This window comes from Equus caballus, chromosome 25 (assembly GCF_041296265.1).
Source record: "Equus caballus isolate H_3958 breed thoroughbred chromosome 25, TB-T2T, whole genome shotgun sequence".
In the NCBI taxonomy this organism is placed as follows: Eukaryota; Metazoa; Chordata; class Mammalia; order Perissodactyla; family Equidae; genus Equus; species Equus caballus.
In genome coordinates, this window is record NC_091708.1 from 5651326 (window position 1) to 5677946 (window position 26621).

Genomic DNA, 26621 nt, shown 5'->3' on the forward strand with positions numbered 1-26621 from the left:
TTTGGAATCACCTGCCAGGCTTGCCGGAACCACCTGACAGTCATGCCAAAATCACCTGCCAACTACGCCAGAACCGCTTGGCGGACACTGCGGAAACACCTGTCGGGCCGGCTGGAACCACATCTCAGATGTGCCAGAAACGTGTTCATGAGATGCTGGAACCACACCCCGAACAGACGGATACCACCTGCCAGAACCGCCTGAACCACCTGCTGAGCACGCCGGAACCACCTGCTCGACTCACCGGTACCACCTCCCTGACACGCCAAAATCACCTGCTGGGTATGCCAGAACCACTTGGCGGACACTCCGGAATCATCTGACGGACATGCCGGAACCAGCTCTCAGACACACCAGAACCAAGTGCCGGAGACGCCGGAAGCACCTGCCGAGCATGCCAGAGCCACCTGCTCGACTCGCCAGAAACACCTGCCGGACACGCCAAAATCACCTGCCGGGTACGCCAGAACCACATGGCGGAGACTCCAGAATCACCTGTCGCGCATGCCTGAACCACCTCTCAGACATGCCGGAAGCACGTGCCAGACACGCCGGAAACACCTACCCGACAGACCGGAACCACCTGCCAAGAACGCCGGAGCCACCTGTTCGACTCGCTGGAACCACCTGCCGGACAGGCCAATATCAACTGCTGGCTATGCCAGAACCACCTGGGGGACAGTCCGGGATCACCTGCCAGCCATGGCGGAACCAACTCTCAGACGTACCAGAACCACCTGCCGGAGAAGCTGGAAACACGTCCTGGACAGACTGGAACCACGTGACGGCCATGCCTGAACCACCTGCCGAGCACGGCGGAACCACCTGCCGGACACGCCAAAATCACCTGCGGGCTACGCCAGAACCACTTGGACGACTCTCCGAAATGACCTGCCGGGCATGTTGGAACCACCTCTCAGACGTGCCAGAAGCACGTGGCGGACAGTCCGGAATCACCTGTTGGGCATACGCAACCACCTGTTAGACGTACCAGAACCACGTGCAGTGCCCGCCGGAACCACCTACCGGACAGACCGGAATCAACTTTTGGGCATGCCGGAACCACCAGTCAGATGTGCCAGAAACACGTGCCGGAGACGCCGGAAGCACCTGCCGAGCACGTCGCAACCACCTGCTCAACTCGCCTGAACCACCTGCCGGACACGCCAAAATCACCTGCCCGCTACACCAGCACCACTCGGGGACAAGCCGGAATCACGTGAGGGGCATGCCGGCACAGCCTCTCAGACTGAACCTCGTGCCGGACACCACAGAACCACCTGCCGGACAGACCGGAACCAGCTGCCGGACACGCCGGAACCACCGGCTGGACCCGCCGGAACGACCCCTGGACATGCAAAATCACCTGCCGGCTACGCCGGAAACACTTGGCGAACACTCCGGAATCACCTGCCGGGCATGCCGGAACCACCTCTCAGATATGCCAGAACCACGTGCCAATGACCCCGGAAGCACCTGCCGAGCACGCCGGAACCACCTGCTCGACTCGCCAGAACCACCTGCCGGACACGCAAAAATCACCTGCCGGCTACGCCACAACCAGTTGGGGAACACTTCGGAATCACCTGCCGGGCTTGCTGGAACCACCTGCCGGTCATGCCAAAATCACCTGCCAATTACGCCAGTACCACTTGGCGGACACTGTGGAAACACCTGTCGGGCCGGACGGAACCACATCTCAGACGTGCCAGAAAGATGTGCATGAGATGCCAGAACCACACCCCGAAGAGACGGAAAACACCTGCCAGACCCGTCTGAACAACCTGCCGAGCACGCCGGAGCCACCTGCTCGACTCGCCGGAACCACCTACCTGACATGCCCAAATCACCAGCCGGGTATGCCAGAACCACTTGGCGGGCACTCCGGAATCATCTGCCGGACATGCCGGAACCAGCTCTCAGAGACACCAGAACCACGTGCCTGAGACGCCGGAAGCACCTGACGAGCATGCCGGAGCCACATGCTCGACTAGCCAGAAACAACTGCCGGACACGCCAAAATCAGCTGCCGGGTACGCCAGAACCACCTGGCGGACACTCCGAAATCACCTGTCGAGCATGCTGGAACCACCTCTCAGATGTGCCGGAAGCACGTGCCGGACACGCCGGAATCACCTACCGGACAGACCGGAACCACCTGCCGAGCACGCCGGAGCCACATGTCCGACTCGCTGGAACCACCTGCCGGACAGGCCAATATCAACTGCTGGCTATGCCAGAACCACCTGGGGGAAGGTCCGGAATCACCTGCCAGCCATGGCGGAACCACCTCTCAGACGTACCAGAACCACCTGCCGGAGAAGCTGGAAACACGTCCTGGACAGTCTGGAACCACCTGCCGGCCAAGCCTGAACCACCTGCCAAGCACAACGGAACAACCTGCCAGACACGCCAAAATCACCTGCGTGTTATGCCAGAACCACTTGGAGGACTCTCTGGGATGACCTGCCGGGCATGCCGGAACCACCTCTCAGACGTGCCAGAACCATGTGGCGGACAGTCCGGAATCACCTGTTGGGCATGCGCAACCACCTCTGAGACGTACCAGAACCACATGCCGTGCAGGCTGGAACCACCTACCGGACAGACCGGAATCACCTTTCGGGCATGCCAGAACCACCAGTCAGATGTGCCAGAAACACGTGCCGGAGACGCCGGAAGCACCTGCCAAGCACGTTGGAACCACCTGCTCAACTCGCCTGAACCACCTGCCGGACATGCCAAAATCACCTGCCGACTATGCCAGAACCACTTGGCGAACACTCCGGAATCACTTGCCGGGCATGCAGGAACCACCTCTCAGACATGCCAGAACCCCGTGCCAATGACCCCGGAAGCACCAGCCGAGCACGCCGGAACCACCTGCTCGACTCGCCAGAACCACCTGCCGATCACGCAAAAATCACCTGCCGGCTACGCCACAACCAGTTGGTGAACACTTTGGAATCACCTGCCAGGCTTGCCGGAACCACCTGACAGTCATGCCAAAATCACCTGCCAACTACGCCAGAACCGCTTGGCGGACACTGCGGAAACACCTGTCGGGCCGGCTGGAACCACATCTCAGATGTGCCAGAAACGTGTTCATGAGATGCTGGAACCACACCCCGAACAGACGGATACCACCTGCCAGAACCGCCTGAACCACCTGCTGAGCACGCCGGAACCACCTGCTCGACTCACCGGTACCACCTCCCTGACACGCCAAAATCACCTGCTGGGTATGCCAGAACCACTTGGCGGACACTCCGGAATCATCTGACGGACATGCCGGAACCAGCTCTCAGACACACCAGAACCAAGTGCCGGAGACGCCGGAAGCACCTGCCGAGCATGCCGGAGCCACCTGCTCGACTCGCCAGAAACACCTGCCGGACACGCCAAAATCACCTGCCGGGTACGCCAGAACCACATGGCGGAGACTCCAGAATCACCTGTCGCGCATGCCTGAACCACCTCTCAGACGTGCCGGAAGCACGTGCCAGACACGCCGGAAACACCTACCGGACAGACCGGAACCACCTGCCAAGAACGCCGGAGCCACCTGTTCGACTCGCTGGAACCACCTGCCGGACAGGCCAATATCAACTGCTGGCTATGCCAGAACCACCTGGGGGACAGTCCGGGATCACCTGCCAGCCATGGCGGAACCAACTCTCAGACGTACCAGAACCACCTGCCGGAGAAGCTGGAAACACGTCCTGGACAGACTGGAACCACGTGACGGCCATGCCTGAACCACCTGCCGAGCACGGCGGAACCACCTGCCGGACACGCCAAAATCACCTGCGGGCTACGCCAGAACCACTTGGACGACTCTCCGAAATGACCTGCCGGGCATGTTGGAACCACCTCTCAGACGTGCCAGAAGCACGTGGCGGACAGTCCGGAATCACGTGTTGGGCATACGCAACCACCTCTTACACGTACCAGAACCACGTACCGTGCACGCCGGAACCACCTACCGGACAGACCGGAATCAACTTTTGGGCATGCCGGAACCACCAGTCAGATGTGCCAGAAACACGTGCCGGAGACGCCGGAAGCACCTGCCGAGCACGTCGCAACCACCTGCTCAACTTGCCTGGACCACCTGCCGGACACGCCAAAATCACCTGCCCGCTACACCAGCATCACTTCGGGGACAAGCCGGAATCACGTGAGGGGCATGCCGGCACAGCCTCTCAGACTGAACCTCGTGCCGGACACCACAGAACCACCTGCCGGACAGACCGGAACCACCTGCCGCACATGCCGGAACCACCGGCTGGACCCGCCGGAACGACATCTGGACATGCAAAATCACCTGCCGGCTACGCCGGAAACACTTGGCGAACACTCCGGAATCACCTGCCGGGCATGCCGGAACCACCAGAACCACGTGCCAATGACCCCGGAAGCACCTGCCGAGCACGCCGGAACCACCTGCTCGACTCGCCAGAACCACCTGCCGGACACGCAAAAATCACCTGCTGGCTACGCCACAACCAGTTGGGGAACACTTCGGAATCACCTGCCGGGCTTGCTGGAACCACCTGCCGGTCATGCCAAAATCACCTGCCAACTACGCCAGTACCACTTGGCGGACACTGTGGAAACACCTGTCGGGCCGGCCGGAACCACATCTCAGACGTGCCAGAACCATGTGCATGAGATGCTGGAACCACACCCCGAACAGACGGAAAACATCTGCCAGACCCGTCTGAACAACCTGCCGAGCACGCCGGAGCAACCTGCTCGACTCGCCGGAACCACCTACCTGACATGCCCAAATCACCAGCCGGGTATGCCAGAACCACTTGGCGGACACTCCGGAATCATCTGCCAGACATGCCGGAACCAGCTCTCAGACACACCAGAACCACGTGCCGGAGACGCCAGAAGCACCTGCCGAGCATGCCGGAGCCACCGGCTCGACTCGCCAGAAACACCTGCCGGACATGCCAAAATCATCTGCCGGGTACGCCAGAACCACCTGGCGGACACTCCGAAACCACCTGTCGCGCATGCCGGAACCACCTCTCAGACGTGCCGGAAGCACGTGCCGGACACGCCGGAATCACCTACCGGACAGACCGGAACCACCTGCCGAGCACGCCGGAGCCACCTGTTCGACTCGCTGGAACCACCTGCCGGACAGTCCAATATCAACTGCTGGCTATGCCAGAACCACCTGGGGGACGGTCCGGAATCACCTGCCAGCCATGGCGGAACCACCTCTCAGACGTACCAGAACCACCTGCCGGAGAAGCTGGAAACACGTCCTGGACAGTCTGGAACCACCTGCCGGCCAAGCCTGAACCACCTGCCAAGCACAACGGAACAACCTGCCAGACACGCCAAAATCACCTGCGTGTTATGCCAGAACCACTTGGAGGACTCTCTGGGATGACCTGCCGGGCATGCCGGAACCACCTCTCAGACGTGCCAGAACCATGTGGCGGACAGTCCGGAATCACCTGTTGGGCATGCGCAACCACCTCTGAGACGTACCAGAACCACATGCCGTGCAGGCTGGAACCACCTACCGGACAGACCGGAATCACCTTTCGGGCATGCCGGAACCACCTGTCAGATGTGCCAGAAACACGTGCCGGAGACGCCATAAGCACCTGCCAAGCACGTTGGAACCACCTGCTCAACTCACCTGAACCACCTGCCGGACATGCCAAAATCACCTGCCGACTATGCCAGAACCACTTGGCGAACACTCCGGAATCACTTGCCGGGCATGCAGGAACCACCTCTCAGACATGCCAGAACCCCGTGCCAATGACCCCGGAAGCACCAGCCGAGCACGCCGGAACCACCTGCTCGACTCGCCAGAACCACCTGCCGATCACGCAAAAATCACCTGCCGGCTACGCCACAACCAGTTGGTGAACACTTTGGAATCACCTGCCAGGCTTGCTGGAACCACCTGCCAGTCATGCCAAAAGCACCTGCCAACTACGCCAGAACCGCTTGGCGGACACTGCGGAAACACCTGTCGGGCCGGCTGGAACCACATCTCAGACGTGCCAGAAACGTGTTCATGAGATGCTGGAACCACACCCCGAACAGACGGATACCACCTGCCAGAACCGCCTGAACCACCTGCTGAGCACGCCGGAACCACCTGCTCGACTCACCGGTACCACCTCCCTGACACGCCAAAATCACCTGCTGGGTATGCCAGAACCACTTGGCGGACACTCCGGAATCATCTGCCGGACATGCCGGAACCAGCTCTCAGACACACCAGAACCAAGTGCCGGAGACGCCGGAAGCACCTGCCGAGCATGCCGGAGCCACCTGCTCGACTCGCCAGAAACACCTGCCGGACACGAGAAAATCACCTGCCGGGTATGCCAGAACCACCTGGCGGACACTCCGGAATCACCTGCCGCGCATGCCGGAACCACCTCTCAGACGTGCCGGAAGCACGTGCCAGACACGCCGGAAACACCTACCGGACAGACCGGAACCACCTGCCAAGAACGCCGGAGCCACCTGTTCGACTCGCTGGAACCACCTGCCGGACAGGCCAATATCAACTGCTGGCTATGCCAGAACCACCTGGGGGACAGTCCGGGATCACCTGCCAGCCATGGCGGAACCAACTCTCAGACGTACCAGAACCACCTGCCGGAGAAGCTGGAAACACGTCCTGGACAGACTGGAACCACGTGACGGCCATGCCTGAACCACCTGCCGAGCACGGCGGAACCACCTGCCGGACATGCCAAAATCACCTGCGGGCTACGCCAGAACCACTTGGACGACTCTCCGAAATGACCTGCCGGGCATGTTGGAACCACCTCTCAGACGTGCCAGAAGCACGTGGCGGACAGTCCAGAATCACCTGTTGGGCATACGCAACCACCTCTGAGACGTACCAGAACCACGTGCCGTGCACGCCGGAACCACCTACCGGACAGACCGGAATCAACTTTTGGGCATGCCGGAACCACCAGTCAGATGTGCCAGAAACACGTGCCGGAGACGCCGGAAGCACCTGCCGAGCACGTCGCAACCACCTGCTCAACTCGCCTGAACCACCTGCCGGACACGCCAAAATCACCTGCCCGCTACACCAGCACCACTTCGGGGACAAGCCGGAATCACGTGAGGGGCATGCCGGCACAGCCTCTCAGACTGAACCTCGTGCCGGACACCACAGAACCACCTGCCGGACAGACCGGAACCACCTGCCGGACACGCCGGAACCACCGGCTCGACCCGCCGGAACGACCGCTGGACATGCAAAATCACCTGCCGGCTACGCCGGAAACACTTGGCGAACACTCCGGAATCACCTGCCGGGCATGCCGGAACCACCTCTCAGATATGCCAGAACCACGTGCCAATGACCCCGGAAGCACCTGCCGAGCACGCCGGAACCACCTGCTCGACTCGCCAGAACCACCTGCCGGACACGCAAAAATCACCTGCCGGCTACGCCACAACCAGTTGGGGAACACTTCGGAATCACCTGCCGGGCTTGCTGGAACCACCTGCCGGTCATGCCAAAATCACCTGCCAACTACGCCAGTACCACTTGGCGGACACTGTGGAAACAGCTGTCGGGCCGGCCGGAACCACATCTCAGACGTGCCAGAACCATGTGCATGAGATGCTGGAACCACACCCCGAACAGACGGAAAACACCTGCCAGACCCGTCTGAACAACCTGCCGAGCACGCCGGAGTCACCTGCTCGACTCACCAGAACCACCTGCCGATCACGCAAAAATCACCTGCCGGCTACGCCACAACCAGTTGGTGAACACTTTGGAATCACCTGCCAGGCTTGCTGGAACCACCTGCCAGTCATGCCAAAAGCACCTGCCAACTACGCCAGAACCGCTTGGCGGACACTGCGGAAACACCTGTCGGGCCGGCTGGAACCACATCTCAGACGTGCCAGAAACGTGTTCATGAGATGCTGGAACCACACCCCGAACAGACGGATACCACCTGCCAGAACCGCCTGAACCACCTGCTGAGCACGCCGGAACCACCTGCTCGACTCACCGGTACCACCTCCCTGACACGCCAAAATCACCTGCTGGGTATGCCAGAACCACTTGGCGGACACTCCGGAATCATCTGCCGGACATGCCGGAACCAGCTCTCAGACACACCAGAACCAAGTGCCGGAGACGCCGGAAGCACCTGCCGAGCATGCCGGAGCCACCTGCTCGACTCGCCAGAAACACCTGCCGGACACGAGAAAATCACCTGCCGGGTATGCCAGAACCACCTGGCGGACACTCCGGAATCACCTGCCGCGCATGCCGGAACCACCTCTCAGACGTGCCGGAAGCACGTGCCAGACACGCCGGAAACACCTACCGGACAGACCGGAACCACCTGCCAAGAACGCCGGAGCCACCTGTTCGACTCGCTGGAACCACCTGCCGGACAGGCCAATATCAACTGCTGGCTATGCCAGAACCACCTGGGGGACAGTCCGGGATCACCTGCCAGCCATGGCGGAACCACCTCTCAGACGTACCAGAACCACCTGCCGGAGAAGCTGGAAACACGTCCTGGACAGACTGGAACCACGTGACGGCCATGCCTGAACCACCTGCCAAGCACGGCGGAACCACCTGCTGGACACGCCAAAATCACCTGCGGGCTACGCCAGAACCACTTGGACGACTCTCCGAAATGACCTGCCGGGCATGTTGGAACCACCTCTCAGACGTGCCAGAAGCACGTGGAGGACAGTCCGGAATCACCTGTTGGGCATACGCAACCACCTCTGACACGTACCAGAACCACGTGCCGTGCACGCCGGAACCACCTACCGGACAGACCGGAATCAACTTTTGGGCATGCCGGCACCACCAGTCAGATGTGCCAGAAACACGTGCCGGAGACGCCGGAAGCACCTGCCGAGCACGTCGCAACCACCTGCTCAACTCGCCTGAACCACCTGCCGGACACGCCAAAATCACCTGCCCGCTACACCAGCACCACTTCGGGGACAAGCCGGAATCACGTGAGGGGCATGCCGGCACAGCCTCTCAGACTGAACCTCGTGCCGGACACCACAGACCCACCTGCCGGACAGACCGGAACCACCTGCCGGACATGCCGGAACCACCGGCTCGACCCGCCGGAACGACCGCTGGACATGCAAAATCACCTGCCGGCTACACCGGAAACACTTGGCGAACACTCCGGAATCACCTGCCGGGCATGCCGGAACCACCAGAACCACGTGCCAATGACCCCGGAAGCACCTGCCGAGCACGCCGGAACCACCTGCTCGACTCGCCAGAACCACCTGCCGGACACGCAAAAATCACCTGCCGGCTACGCCACAACCAGTTGGGGAACACTTCGGAATCACCTGCCGGGCTTGCTGGAACCACCTGCCGGTCATGCCAAAATCACCTGCCAACTACGCCAGTACCACTTGGCGGACACTGTGGAAACACCTGTCGGGCCGGCCGGAACCACATCTCAGACGTGCCAGAACCATGTGCATGAGATGCTGGAACCACACCCCGAACAGACGGAAAACACCTGCCAGACCCGTCTGAACAACCTGCCGAGCACGCCGGAGCCACCTGCTCGACTCGCCGGAACCACCTACCTGACAAGCCCAAATCACCAGCCGGGTATGCCAGAACCACTTGGCGGACACTCCGGAATCATCTGCCGGACATGCCGGAACCAGCTCTCAGACACACCAGAACCACGTGCCGGAGACGCCGGAAGCACCTGCCGAGCATGCCGGAGCCACCTGCTCGACTCGCCAGAAACACCTGCCGGACACGCCAAAATCACCTGCCGGGTACGCCAGAACCACCTGGCGGACACTCCGAAACCACCTGTCGCGCATGCCGGAACCACCTCTCAGACGTGCCGGAAGCACGTGCCGGACACGCCGGAATCACCTACCGGACAGACCGGAACCACCTGCCGAGCACGCCGAGCCACCTGTTCGACTCGCTGGAACCACCTGCCGGACAGGCCAATATCAACTGCTGGCTATGCCAGAACCACCTGGGGGACGGTCCGGAATCACCTGCCAGCCATGGCGGAACCACCTCTCAGACGTACCAGAACCACCTGCCGAAGAAGCTGGAAACACGTCCCGGACAGTCTGGAACCACCTGCCGGCCAAGCCTGAAGCACCTGCCAAGCACAACGGAACAACCTGCCAGACACGCCAAAATCACCTGCGTGTTATGCCAGAACCACTTGGAGGACTCTCTGGGATGACCTGCCGGGCATGCCGGAACCACCTCTCAGACGTGCCAGAACCATGTGGCGGACAGTCCGGAATCACCTGTTGGGCATGCGCAACCACCTCTGAGACGTACCAGAACCACATGCCGTGCAGGCTGGAACCACCTACCGGACAGACCGGAATCACCTTTCGGGCATGCCGGAACCACCTGTCAGATGTGCCAGAAACACGTGCCGGAGACGCCGGAAGCACCTGCCGAGCACGTCGCAACCACCTGCTCAACTCACCTGAACCACCTGCCGGACATGCCAAAATCACCTGCCGACTATGCCAGAACCACTTGGCGAACACTCCGGAATCACTTGCCGGGCATGCAGGTACCACCTCTCAGACATGCCAGAACCCCGTGCCAATGACCCCGGAAGCACCTGCCGAGCACGCCGCAACCACCTGCTCGACTCGCCAGAACCACCTGCCGATCACGCAAATATCACCTGCCGGCTACGCCACAACCAGTTGGTGAACACTTTGGAATCACCTGCCAGGCTTGCTGGAACCACCTGCCAGTCATGCCAAAATCACCTGCCAACTACGCCAGAACTGCTTGGCGGACACTGCGGAAACACCTGTCGGGCCGGCTGGAACCACATCTCAGACGTGCCAGAAACGTGTTCATGAGATGCTGGAACCACACCCCAAACAGACGAATACCACCTGCCAGAACCGCCTGAACCACCTGCTGAGCACGCCGGAAACACCTGCTCGACTCACCGGTACCACCTCCCTGACACGCCAAAATCACCTGCTGGGTATGCCAGAACCACTTGGCGGACACTCCGGAATCATCTGCCGGACATGCCGGAACCAGCTCTCAGACACACCAGAACCAAGTGCCGGAGACGCCGGAAGCACCTGCCGAGCACGTCGCAACCACCTGCTCAACTCGCCTGAACCACCTGCCGGACACGCCAAAATCACCTGCCCGCTACACCAGCACCACTTCGGGGACAAGCCGGAATCACGTGAGGGGCATGCCGGCACAGCCTCTCAGACTGAACCTCGTGCCGGACACCACAGAACCACCTGCCGGACAGACCGGAACCACATTCCAGACACGCCGGAACCACCGGCTCGACCCGCCGGAACGACCGCTGGACATGCAAAATCACCTGCCGGCTACGCCGGAAACACTTGGCGAACACTCCGGAATCACCTGCCGGGCATGCCGGAACCACCTCTCAGATATGCCAGAACCACGTGCCAATGACCCCGGAAGCACCTGCCGAGCACGCTGGAACTACCTGCTCGACTCGCCAGAACCACCTGCCGGACACGGAAAAATCACCTGCCGGCTACGCCACAACCAGTTGGTGAACTCTTTGGAATCACCTGCCAGGCTTGCTGGAACCACCTGCCAGTCATGCCAAAATCACCTGCCAACTACGCCAGAACCGCTTGGCGGACACTGCGGAAACACCTGTCGGGCCGGCTGGAACCACATCTCAGACGTGCCAGAAACGTGTTCATGAGATGCTGGAACCACACCCCGAACAGACGGATACCACCTGCCAGAACCGCCTGAACCACCTGCTGAGCACGCCGGAACCACCTGCTCGACTCACCGGTACCACCTCCCTGACACGCCAAAATCACCTGCTGGGTATGCCAGAACCACTTGGCGGACACTCCGGAATCATCTGACGGACATGCCGGAACCAGCTCTCAGACACACCAGAACCACGTGCCGGAGACGCCGGAAGCACCTGCCGAGCATGCCGGAGCCACCTGCTCGACTCGCCAGAAACACCTGCCGGACACGCCAAAATCACCTGCCGGGTACGCCAGAACCACATGGCGGAGACTCCAGAATCACCTGTCGCGCATGCCTGAACCACCTCTCAGACGTGCCGGAAGCACGTGCCAGACACGCCGGAAACACCTACCGGACAGACCGGAACCACCTGCCAAGAACGCCGGAGCCACCTGTTCGACTCGCTGGAACCACCTGCCGGACAGGCCAATATCAACTGCTGGCTATGCCAGAACCACCTGGGGGACAGTCCGGGATCACCTGCCAGCCATGGCGGAACCAACTCTCAGACGTACCAGAACCACCTGCCGGAGAAGCTGGAAACACGTCCTGGACAGACTGGAACCACGTGACGGCCATGCCTGAACCACCTGCCGAGCACGGCGGAACCACCTGCCGGACACGCCAAAATCACCTGCGGGCTACGCCAGAACCACTTGGACGACTCTCCGAAATGACCTGCCGGGCATGTTGGAACCACCTCTCAGACGTGCCAGAAGCACGTGGCGGACAGTCCGGAATCACCTGTTGGGCATACGCAACCACCTCTGACACGTACCAGAACCACGTGCCGTGCACGCCGGAACCACCTACCGGACAGACCGGAATCAACTTTTGGGCATGCCGGAACCACCAGTCAGATGTGCCAGAAACACGTGCCGGAGACGCCGGAAGCACCTGCCGAGCACGTCGCAACCACCTGCTCAACTCGCCTGAACCACCTGCCGGACACGCCAAAATCACCTGCCCGCTACACCAGCACCACTCGGGGACAAGCCGGAATCACGTGAGGGGCATGCCGGCACAGCCTCTCAGACTGAACCTCGTGCCGGACACCACAGAACCACCTGCCGGACAGACCGGAACCACCTGCCGGACACGCCGGAACCACCGGCTGGACCCGCCGGAACGACCCCTGGACATGCAAAATCACCTGCCGGCTACGCCGGAAACACTTGGCGAACACTCCGGAATCACCTGCCGGGCATGCCGGAACCACCTCTCAGATATGCCAGAACCACGTGCCAATGACCCCGGAAGCACCTGCCGAGCACGCCGGAACCACCTGCTCGACTCGCCAGAACCACCTGCCGGACACGCAAAAATCACCTGCCGGCTACGCCACAACCAGTTGGGGAACACTTCGGAATCACCTGCCGGGCTTGCTGGAACCACCTGCCGGTCATGCCAAAATCACCTGCCAATTACGCCAGTACCACTTGGCGGACACTGTGGAAACACCTGTCGGGCCGGACGGAACCACATCTCAGACGTGCCAGAAAGATGTGCATGAGATGCCAGAACCACACCCCGAAGAGACGGAAAACACCTGCCAGACCCGTCTGAACAACCTGCCGAGCACGCCGGAGCCACCTGCTCGACTCGCCGGAACCACCTACCTGACATGCCCAAATCACCAGCCGGGTATGCCAGAACCACTTGGCGGGCACTCCGGAATCATCTGCCGGACATGCCGGAACCAGCTCTCAGAGACACCAGAACCACGTGCCTGAGACGCCGGAAGCACCTGACGAGCATGCCGGAGCCACATGCTCGACTAGCCAGAAACAACTGCCGGACACGCCAAAATCAGCTGCCGGGTACGCCAGAACCACCTGGCGGACACTCCGAAATCACCTGTCGAGCATGCTGGAACCACCTCTCAGATGTGCCGGAAGCACGTGCCGGACACGCCGGAATCACCTACCGGACAGACCGGAACCACCTGCCGAGCACGCCGGAGCCACCTGTTCGACTCGCTGGAACCACCTGCCGGACAGGCCAATATCAACTGCTGGCTATGCCAGAACCACCTGGGGGAAGGTCCGGAATCACCTGCCAGCCATGGCGGAACCACCTCTCAGACGTACCAGAACCACCTGCCGGAGAAGCTGGAAACACGTCCTGGACAGTCTGGAACCACCTGCCGGCCAAGCCTGAACCACCTGCCAAGCACAACGGAACAACCTGCCAGACACGCCAAAATCACCTGCGTGTTATGCCAGAACCACTTGGAGGACTCTCTGGGATGACCTGCCGGGCATGCCGGAACCACCTCTCAGACGTGCCAGAACCATGTGGCGGACAGTCCGGAATCACCTGTTGGGCATGCGCAACCACCTCTGAGACGTACCAGAACCACATGCCGTGCAGGCTGGAACCACCTACCGGACAGACCGGAATCACCTTTCGGGCATGCCAGAACCACCAGTCAGATGTGCCAGAAACACGTGCCGGAGACGCCGGAAGCACCTGCCAAGCACGTTGGAACCACCTGCTCAACTCGCCTGAACCACCTGCCGGACATGCCAAAATCACCTGCCGACTATGCCAGAACCACTTGGCGAACACTCCGGAATCACTTGCCGGGCATGCAGGAACCACCTCTCAGACATGCCAGAACCCCGTGCCAATGACCCCGGAAGCACCAGCCGAGCACGCCGGAACCACCTGCTCGACTCGCCAGAACCACCTGCCGATCACGCAAAAATCACCTGCCGGCTACGCCACAACCAGTTGGTGAACACTTTGGAATCACCTGCCAGGCTTGCCGGAACCACCTGACAGTCATGCCAAAATCACCTGCCAACTACGCCAGAACCGCTTGGCGGACACTGCGGAAACACCTGTCGGGCCGGCTGGAACCACATCTCAGATGTGCCAGAAACGTGTTCATGAGATGCTGGAACCACACCCCGAACAGACGGATACCACCTGCCAGAACCGCCTGAACCACCTGCTGAGCACGCCGGAACCACCTGCTCGACTCACCGGTACCACCTCCCTGACACGCCAAAATCACCTGCTGGGTATGCCAGAACCACTTGGCGGACACTCCGGAATCATCTGACGGACATGCCGGAACCAGCTCTCAGACACACCAGAACCAAGTGCCGGAGACGCCGGAAGCACCTGCCGAGCATGCCGGAGCCACCTGCTCGACTCGCCAGAAACACCTGCCGGACACGCCAAAATCACCTGCCGGGTACGCCAGAACCACATGGCGGAGACTCCAGAATCACCTGTCGCGCATGCCTGAACCACCTCTCAGACGTGCCGGAAGCACGTGCCAGACACGCCGGAAACACCTACCGGACAGACCGGAACCACCTGCCAAGAACGCCGGAGCCACCTGTTCGACTCGCTGGAACCACCTGCCGGACAGGCCAATATCAACTGCTGGCTATGCCAGAACCACCTGGGGGACAGTCCGGGATCACCTGCCAGCCATGGCGGAACCACCTCTCAGACGTACCAGAACCACCTGCCGGAGAAGCTGGAAACACGTCCTGGACAGACTGGAACCACGTGACGGCCATGCCTGAACCACCTGCCGAGCACGGCGGAACCACCTGCCGGACACGCCAAAATCACCTGCGGGCTACGCCAGAACCACTTGGACGACTCTCCGAAATGACCTGCCGGGCATGTTGGAACCACCTCTCAGACGTGCCAGAAGCACGTGGCGGACAGTCCGGAATCACGTGTTGGGCATACGCAACCACCTCTTACACGTACCAGAACCACGTGCAGTGCCCGCCGGAACCACCTACCGGACAGACCGGAATCAACTTTTGGGCATGCCGGAACCACCAGTCAGATGTGCCAGAAACACGTGCCGGAGACGCCGGAAGCACCTGCCGAGCACGTCGCAACCACCTGCTCAACTCGCCTGAACCACCTGCCGGACACGCCAAAATCACCTGCCCGCTACACCAGCACCACTTCGGGGACAAGCCGGAATCACGTGAGGGGCATGCCGGCACAGCCTCTCAGACTGAACCTCGTGCCGGACACCACAGAACCACCTGCCGGACAGAACGGAACCACCTGCAGGACACGCCGGAACCACCGGCTCGACCCGCCGGAACGACCGCTGGACATGCAAAATCACCTGCCGGCTACGCCGGAAACACTTGGCGAACACTCCGGAATCACCTGCCGGGCATGCCGGAAGCACCTCTCAGATATGCCAGAACCACGTGCCAATGACCCCGGAAGCACCTGCCGAGCACGCCGGAACCACCTGCTCGACTCGCCAGAACCACCTGCCGGACACGCAAAAATCACCTGCCGGCTACGCCACAACCAGTTGGGGAACACTTCGGAATCACCTGCCAGGCTTGCTGGAACCACCTGCCGGTCATGCCAAAATCACCTGCCAACTACGCCAGTACCACTTGGCGGACACTGTGGTAACACCTGTCGGGCCGGCTGGAACCACATCTCAGACGTGCCAGAACCATGTGCATGAGATGCTGGAACCACAACCCAAACAGACGGAAAACACCTGCCAGACCCGTCTGAACAACCTGCCGAGCACGCCAGAGCCACCTGCTTGACTCTCCGGAACCACCTACCTGACATGCCCAAATCACCAGCCGGGTATGCCAGAACCACTTGGCGGACACTCCGGAATCATCTGCCGGACATGCCGGAACCAGCTCTCAGACACACCAGAACCAAGTGCCGGAGACGCCGGAAGCACCTGCCGAGCATGCCGGAGCCACCTGCTCGACTCGCCAGAAACACCTGCCGGACACACCAAAATCACCTGCCGGGTATGACAGAACCACCTGGCGGACACTACGGAATCACCTGCTGCGCATGCCGGAACCACCTCTCAGACGTGCCGGAAGCACGTGCCAGACACGCCGGAAACACCTACCGGACAGACCGGAACCACCTGCCAAGAACGCCGGAGCCACCTGTTCGACTCGCTGGAACCACCTGCCGGACAGGCCAATATCAACTGCTGGCTATGCCAGAAACACCTGGGGGACCGTCCGGGATCACCTGCCAGCCATGGCGGAACCACCTCTCAGACGTACCAGAACCAGCTGTCGGAGAAGCTGGAAACACGTCCTGGACAGACTGGAACCACGTGACGGCCATACCTGAACCACCTGCCATACTCGCCAAAATCACCTGCGGGCTACGCCAGAACCACTTGGGCGACTCTCCGAAATGACCTGCCGGGCATGTTGGAACCACCTCTCAGACGTGCCAGAAGCACGTGGCGGACAGTCCGGAATCACCTGTTGGGCATACGCAACCACGTCTGAGACGTACCAGAACCGCGTCCGTGCACGCCGGAACCACCTACCGGACAGACCGGAATCAACTTTTGGGCATGCCGGAACCACCAGTCAGATGTGCCAGAAACACGTGCCGGAGACGCCGGAAGCACCTGCCGAGCACGTCGCAACCACCTGCTCAACTCGCCTGAACCACCTGCCGGACATGCCAAAATCACCTGCCCGCTACACCAGCACCACTTCGGGGACAAGCCGGAATCACGTGAGGGGCATGCCGGCACAGCCTCTCAGACTGAACCTCGTGTCGGACACCACAGAACCACCTGCCGGACAGACCGGAACCACCTGCCGGAGACGCCGGAACCACCGGCTCGACCCGCCGGAACGACCGCTGGACATGCAAAATCACCTGCCGGCTATGCCGGAAACACTTGGCGAACACTCTGGAATCACCTGCCGGGCATGCTGGAACCACGTCTCAGATATGCCAGAAGCACGTGCCAATGACCCCGGAAGCACCTGCCGAGCACGCCGGAACCACCTGCTCGACTCGCCAGAACCACCTGCCGGACACGCAAAAATCACCTGCCGGCTACGCCACAACCAGTTGGGGAACACTTCGGAATCACCTGGCGGACATGCTGGAACCACCTGCCGGTCATGCCAAAATCACCTGCCAATTACGCCAGTACCACTTGGCGGACACTGTGGAAACACCTGTCGGGCCGGCCAGAACCACATCTCAGACGTGCCAGAACCATGTGCATGAGATGCTGGAACCACATCCCGAACAGACGGAAAACACCTGCCAGACAGGTCTGAACAACCTGCCGAGCACGCCGGAGCCACCTGCTCGACTCGCCGGAACCACCTACCTGACATGCCCAAATCACCAGCCGGGTATGCCAGAACCACTTGGCGGGCACTCCGGAATCATCTGCCGGACATGCCGGAACCAGCTCTCAGAGACACCAGAACCACGTGCCTGAGACGCCGGAAGCCCCTGCCGAGCATGCCGGAGCCACCTGGTAGACTCGCCAGAAACACCTGCCGGACACGCCAAAATCACCTGCCGGGTACGCCAGAACCACCTGGCGGACACTCCGAAATCACCTGTCGCGCATGCCGCAACCACCTCTCAGACGTGCCGGAAGCACGTGCCGGACACGCCGGAATCACCTACCGGACAGACCGGAACCACCTGCCGAGCACGCCGGAGCCACCTGTTCGACTCGCTGGAACCACCTGCCGGACAGGCCAATATCAACTGCTGGCAATGCCAGAACCACCTGGGGTCGGTCCGGAATCACCTGCCAGCCATGGCGGAACCACCTCTCAGACGTACCAGAACCACCTGCCGGAGAAGCTGGAAACACGTCCTGGACAGTCTGGAACCACCTGCCGGCCAAGCCTGAACCACCTGCCAAGCACAACGGAACAACCTGCCAGACACGCCAAAATCACCTGCGTGTTATGCCAGAACCACTTGGAGGACTCTCTGGGATGACCTGCCGGGCATGCCGGAACCACCTCTCAGACGTGCCAGAACCATGTGGCGGACAGTCCGGAATCACCTGTTGGGCATGCGCAACCACCTCTGAGACGTACCAGAACCACATGCCGTGCAGGCTGGAACCAACTACCGGACAGACCGGAATCACCTTTCGGGCATGCCGGAACCACCTGTCAGATGTGCCAGAAACAGGTGCCGGAGACGCCGGAAGCACCTGCCAAGCACGTTGGAACCACCTGCTCAACTCGCCTGAACCACCTGCCGGACATGCCAAAATCACCTGCCGACTATGCCAGAACCACTTGGCGAACACTCCGGAATCACTTGCCGGGCATGCAGGAACCACCTCTCAGACATGCCAGAACCCCGTGCCAATGACCCCGGAAGCACCAGCCGAGCACGCCGGAACCACCTGCTCGACTCGCCAGAACCACCTGCCGATCACGCAAAAATCACCTGCCGGCTACGCCACAACCAGTTGGTGAACACTTTGGAATCACCTGCCAGGCTTGCTGGAACCACCTGCCAGTCATGCCAAAATCACCTGCCAACTACGCCAGAACCGCTTGGCGGACACTGCGGAAACACCTGTCGGGCCGGCTGGAACCACATCTCAGACGTGCCAGAAACGTGTTCATGAGATGCTGGAACCACACCCCGAACAGACGGATACCACCTGCCAGAACCGCCTGAACCACCTGCTGAGCACGCCGGAGCCACCTGCTCGGCTCACCGGTACCACCTCCCTGACACACCAAAATCACCTGCTGGGTATGCCAGAACCACTTGGCGGACACTCCGGAATCATCTGCCGGACATGCCGGAACCAGCTCTCAGACACACCAGAACCAAGTGCCAGAGACGCCGGAAGCCCCTGCTGAGCATGCCGGAGCCACCTGATCGACTCGCCAGAAACGCCAGCCGGACACACCAAAATCACCTGCCGGGTATGCCAGAACCACCTGGCGGACACTACGGAATCACCTGCCGCGCATGCCTGAACCACCTCTCAGACGTGCCGGAAGCACGTGCCAGACACGCCGGAAACACCTACCGGACAGACCGGAACCACCTGGCATGTACGCCGGAGCCACCTGTTCGACTCGCTGGAACCACCTGCCGGACAGGCCAATATCAACTCCTGGCTATGCCAGAACCACCTGGGGGACGGTCCGGGATCACCTGCCAGCCATGGCGGAACCACCTCTCAGACGTACCAGAACCACCTGCCGGAGAAGCTGGAAACACGTCCTGGACAGACTGGAACCACGTGACGGCCATGCCTGAACCACCTGTCGAGCACGGCGGAACCACTTGCCGGACACGCCGAAATCACCTGCGGGCTACGCCAGAACCACTTGGACGACTCTCCGAAATGACCTGCCGGGCATGTTGGAACCACCTCTCAGACGTGCCAGAAGCACGTGGCAGACAGTCCGGAATCACCTGTTGGGCATACGCAACCACCTCTGAGACGTACCAGAACCACGTGCCGTGCATGCCGGAACCACCTACCGGACAGACCGGAATCAGCTTTTGGGCATGCCGGAACCACCAGTCAGATGTGCCAGAAACACGTGCCGGAGACGCCGGAAGCACCTGCCGAGCACGTCGCAACCACCTGCTCAACTCGCCTGAACCACCTGCCGGACACGCCAAAATCACCTGCCCGCTACACCAGCACCACTCGGGGACAAGCCGGAATCACGTGAGGGGCATGCCGGCACAGCCTCTCAGACTGAACCTCGTGCCGGACACCACAGAACCACCTGCCGGACAGACCGGAACCACCTGCCGGACACGCCGGAACCACCGGCTCGACCCGCCGGAACGACCGCTGGACATGCAAAATCACCTGCCGGCTACGCCGGAAACACTTGGCGAACACTCTGGAATCACCTGCCGGGCATGCCGGAACCACCTCTCAGATATGCCAGAACCACGTGCCAATGACCCCGGAAGCACCTGCCGAGCACGCCGGAACCACCTGCTCGACTCGCCAGAACCACCTGCCGGACACGCAAAAATCACCTGCCGGCTACGCCACAACCAGTTGGGGAACACTTCGGAATCACCTGGCGGACTTGCTGGAACCACCTGCCGGTCATGCCAAAATCACCTGCCAATTACGCCAGTACCACTTGGCGGACACTGTGGAAACACCTGTCGGGCCGGCCAGAACCACATCTCAGACGTGCCAGAACCATGTGCATGAGATGCTGGAACCACATCCCGAAGAGACGGAAAACACCTGCCAGACAGGTCTGAACAACCTGCCGAGCACGCCGGAGCCACCTGCTCGACTCGCCGGAACCACCTACCTGACATGCCCAAATCACCAGCCGGGTATGACAGAACCACTTGGCGGGCACTCCGGAATCATCTACCGGACATGCCGGAACCAGCTCTCAGAGACACCAGAACCACGTGCCTGAGACGCCGGAAGCACCTGCCGAGCATGCCGGAGCCAACTGCTCGACTCGCCAGAAACACCTGCCGGACACGCCAAAATCACCTGCCGGGTACGCCAGAACCACCTGGCGGACACTCCGAAATCACCTGTCGCGCATGCCGCAACCACCTCTCAGACGTGCCGGAAGCACGTGCCGGACACGCCGGAATCACCTACCGGACAGACCGGAACCACCTGCCGAGCACGCCGGAGCCACCTGTTCGACTCGCTGGAACCACCTGCCGGACAGGCCAATATCAACTGCTGGCAATGCCAGAACCACCTGGGGTCGGTCCGGAATCACCTGCCAGCCATGGCGGAACCACCTCTCAGACGTACCAGAACCACCTGCCGGAGAAGCTGGAAACACGTCCTGGACAGTCTGGAACCACCTGCTGGCCAAGCCTGAACCACCTGCCAAGCACAACGGAACAACCTGCCAGACACGCCAAAATCACCTGCGTGTTATGCCAGAACCACTTGGAGGACTCTCTGGGATGACCTGCCGGGCATGCCGGAACCACCTCTCAGACGTGCCAGAACCATGTGGCGGACAGTCCGGAATCACCTGTTGGGCATGCGCAACCACCTCTGAGACGTACCAGAACCACATGCCGTGCAGGCTGGAACCACCTACCGGACAGACCGGAATCACCTTTCGGGCATGCCGGAACCACCTGTCAGATGTGCCAGAAACACGTGCCGGAGACGCCGGAAGCACCTGCCAAGCACGTTGGAACCACCTGCTCAACTCGCCTGAACCACCTGCCGGACATGCCAAAATCACCTGCCGACTATGCCAGAACCACTTGGCGAACACTCCGGAATCACTTGCCGGGCATGCAGGAACCACCTCTCAGACATGCCAGAACCCCGTGCCAATGACCCCGGAAGCACCAGCCGAGCACGCCGGAACCACCTGCTCGACTCGCCAGAACCACCTGCCGATCACGCAAAAATCACCTGCCGGCTACGCCACAACCAGTTGGTGAACACTTTGGAATCACCTGCCAAGCTTGCTGGAACCACCTGCCAGTCATGCCAAAATCACCTGCCAACTACCCCAGAACCGCTTGGCGGACACTGCGGAAACACCTGTCGGGCCGGCTGGAACCACATCTCAGACGTGCCAGAAACGTGTTCATGAGATGCTGGAACCACACCCCGAACAGACGGATACCACCTGCCAGAACCGCCTGAACCACCTGCTGAGCACGCCGGAGCCACCTGCTCGGCTCACCGGTACCACCTCCCTGACACACCAAAATCACCTGCTGGGTATGCCAGAACCACTTGGCGGACACTCCGGAATCATCTGCCGGACATGCCGGAACCAGCTCTCAGACACACCAGAACCAAGTGCCAGAGACGCCGGAAGCACCTGCTGAGCATGCCGGAGCCACCTGATCGACTCGCCAGAAACGCCAGGCGGACACACCAAAATCACCTGCCGGGTATGCCAGAACCACCTGGCGGACACTACGGAATCACCTGCCGCGCATGCCTGAACCACCTCTCAGACGTGCCGGAAGCACGTGCCAGACACGCCGGAAACACCTACCGGACAGACCGGAACCACCTGGCATGTACGCCGGAGCCACCTGTTCGACTCGCTGGAACCACCTGCCGGACAGGCCAATATCAACTGCTGGCTATGCCAGAAACACCTGGGGGACCGTCCGGGATCACCTGCCAGCCATGGCGGAACCAACTCTCAGACGTACCAGAACCACCTGCCGGAGAAGCTGGAAACACGTCCTGGACAGACTGGAACCACGTGACGGCCATGCCTGAACCACCTGCCGAGCACGGCGGAACCACTTGCCGGACACGCCGAAATCACCTGCGGGCTACGCCAGAACCACTTGGACGACTCTCCGAAATGACCTGCCGGGCATGTTGGAACCACCTCTCAGACGTGCCAGAAGCACGTGGCAGACAGTCCGGAATCACCTGTTGGGCATACGCAACCACCTCTGAGACGTACCAGAACCACGTGCAGTGCCCGCCGGAACCACCTACCGGACAGACCGGAATCAACTTTTGGGCATGCCGGAACCACCAGTCAGATGTGCCAGAAACACGTGCCGGAGACGCCGGAAGCACCTGCCGAGCACGTCGCAACCACCTGCTCAACTCGCCTGAACCACCTGCCGGACACGCCAAAATCACCTGCCCGCTACACCAGCACCACTCGGGGACAAGCCGGAATCACGTGAGGGGCATGCCGGCACAGCCTCTCAGACTGAACCTCGTGCCGGACACCACAGAACCACCTGCCGGACAGACCGGAACCACCTGCCGGACACGCCGGAACCACCGGCTCGACCCGCCGGAACGACCCCTGGACATGGAAAATCACCTGCCGGCTACGCCGGAAACACTTGGCGAACACTCCGGAATCACCTGCCGGGCATGCTGGAAGCACCTCTCAGATATGCCAGAACCACGTGCCAATGACCCCGGAAGCACCTGCCGAGCACGCCGGAACCACCTGCTCGACTCGCCAGAACCACCTGCCGGACACGCAAAAATCACCTGCCGGCTACGCCACAACCAGTTGGGGAACACTTCGGAATCACCTGCCGGGCTTGCTGGAACCACCTGCCGGTCATGCCAAAATCACCTGCCAATTACGCCAGTACCACTTGGCGGACACTGTGGAAACACCTGTCGGGCCGGACGGAACCACATCTCAGACGTGCCAGAAAGATGTGCATGAGATGCCAGAACCACACCCCGAAGAGACGGAAAACACCTGCCAGACCCGTCTGAACAACCTGCCGAGCACGCCGGAGCCACCTGCTCGACTCGCCGGAACCACCTACCTGACATGCCCAAATCACCAGCCGGGTATGCCAGAACCACTTGGCGGGCACTCCGGAATCATCTGCCGGACATGCCGGAACCAGCTCTCAGAGACACCAGAACCACGTGCCTGAGACGCCGGAAGCACCTGACGAGCATGCCGGAGCCACATGCTCGACTAGCCAGAAACAACTGCCGGACACGCCAAAATCAGCTGCCGGGTACGCCAGAACCACCTGGCGGACACTCCGAAATCACCTGTCGAGCATGCTGGAACCACCTCTCAGATGTGCCGGAAGCACGTGCCGGACACGCCGGAATCACCTACCGGACAGACCGGAACCACCTGCCGAGCACGCCGGAGCCACATGTTCGACTCGCTGGAACCACCTGCCGGACAGGCCAATATCAACTGCTGGCTATGCCAGAACCACCTGGGGGAAGGTCCGGAATCACCTGCCAGCCATGGCGGAACCACCTCTCAGACGTACCAGAACCACCTGCCGGAGAAGCTGGAAACACGTCCTGGACAGTCTGGAACCACCTGCCGGCCAAGCCTGAACCACCTGCCAAGCACAACGGAACAACCTGCCAGACACGCCAAAATCACCTGCGTGTTATGCCAGAACCACTTGGAGGACTCTCTGGGATGACCTGCCGGGCATGCCGGAACCACCTCTCAGACGTGCCAGAACCATGTGGCGGACAGTCCGGAATCACCTGTTGGGCATGCGCAACCACCTCTGAGACGTACCAGAACCACATGCCGTGCAGGCTGGAACCACCTACCGGACAGACCGGAATCACCTTTCGGGCATGCCAGAACCACCAGTCAGATGTGCAAGAAACACGTGCCGGAGACGCCGGAAGCACCTGCCAAGCACGTTGGAACCACCTGCTCAACTCGCCTGAACCACCTGCCGGACATGCCAAAATCACCTGCCGACTATGCCAGAACCACTTGGCGAACACTCCGGAATCACTTGCCGGGCATGCAGGAACCACCTCTCAGACATGCCAGAACCCCGTGCCAATGACCCCGGAAGCACCAGCCGAGCACGCCGGAACCACCTGCTCGACTCGCCAGAACCACCTGCCGATCACGCAAAAATCACCTGCCGGCTACGCCACAACCAGTTGGTGAACACTTTGGAATCACCTGCCAGGCTTGCCGGAACCACCTGACAGTCATGCCAAAATCACCTGCCAACTACGCCAGAACCGCTTGGCGGACACTGCGGAAACACCTGTCAGGCCGGCTGGAACCACATCTCAGATGTGCCAGAAACGTGTTCATGAGATGCTGGAACCACACCCCGAACAGACGGATACCACCTGCCAGAACCGCCTGAACCACCTGCTGAGCACGCCGGAACCACCTGCTCGACTCACCGGTAGCACCTCCCTGACACGCCAAAATCACCTGCTGGGTATGCCAGAACCACTTGGCGGACACTACGGAATCATCTGACGGACATGCCGGAACCAGCTCTCAGACACACCAGAACCAAGTGCCGGAGACGCCGGAAGCACCTGCCGAGCATGCCGGAGCCACCTGCTCGACTCGCCAGAAACACCTGCCGGACACGCCAAAATCACCTGCCGGGTACGCCAGAACCACATGGCGGAGACTCCAGAATCACCTGTCGCGCATGCCTGAACCACCTCTCAGACGTGCCGGAAGCACGTGCCAGACACGCCGGAAACACCTACCGGACAGACCGGAACCACCTGCCAAGAACGCCGGAGCCACCTGTTCGACTCGCTGGAACCACCTGCCGGACAGGCCAATATCAACTGCTGGCTATGCCAGAACCACCTGGGGGACAGTCCGGGATCACCTGCCAGCCATGGCGGAACCACCTCTCAGACGTACCAGAACCACCTGCCGGAGAAGCTGGAAACACGTCCTGGACAGACTGGAACCACGTGACGGCCATGCCTGAACCACCTGCCGAGCACGGCGGAACCACCTGTCGGACACGCCAAAATCACCTGCGGGCTACGCCAGAACCACTTGGACGACTCTCCGAAATGACCTGCCGGGCATGTTGGAACCACCTCTCAGACGTGCCAGAAGCACGTGGCGGACAGTCCGGAATCACCTGTTGGGCATACGCAACCACCTGTTAGACGTACCAGAACCACGTGCAGTGCCCGCCGGAACCACCTACCGGACAGACCGGAATCAACTTTTGGGCATGCCGGAACCACCAGTCAGATGTGCCAGAAACACGTGCCGGAGACGCCGGAAGCACCTGCCGAGCACGTCGCAACCACCTGCTCAACTCGCCTGAACCACCTGCCGGACACGCCAAAATCACCTGCCCGCTACACCAGCACCACTTCGGGGACAAGCCGGAATCACGTGAGGGGCATGCCGGCACAGCCTCTCAGACTGAACCTCGTGCCGGACACCACAGAACCACCTGCCGGACAGAACGGAACCAACTGCAGGACACGCCGGAACCACCGGCTCGACCCTCCGGAACGACCGCTGGACATGCAAAATCACCTGCCGGCTACGCCGGAAACACTTGGCGAACACTCCGGAATCACCTGCCGGGCATGCCGGAAGCACCTCTCAGATATGCCAGAACCACGTGCCAATGACCCCGGAAGCACCTGCCGAGCACGCCGGAACCACCTGCTCGACTCGCCAGAACCACCTGCCGGACACGCAAAAATCACCTGCCGGCTACGCCACAACCAGTTGGGGAACACTTCGGAATCACCTGCCGGACTTGCTGGAACCACCTGCGGGTCATGCCAAAATCACCTGCCAAT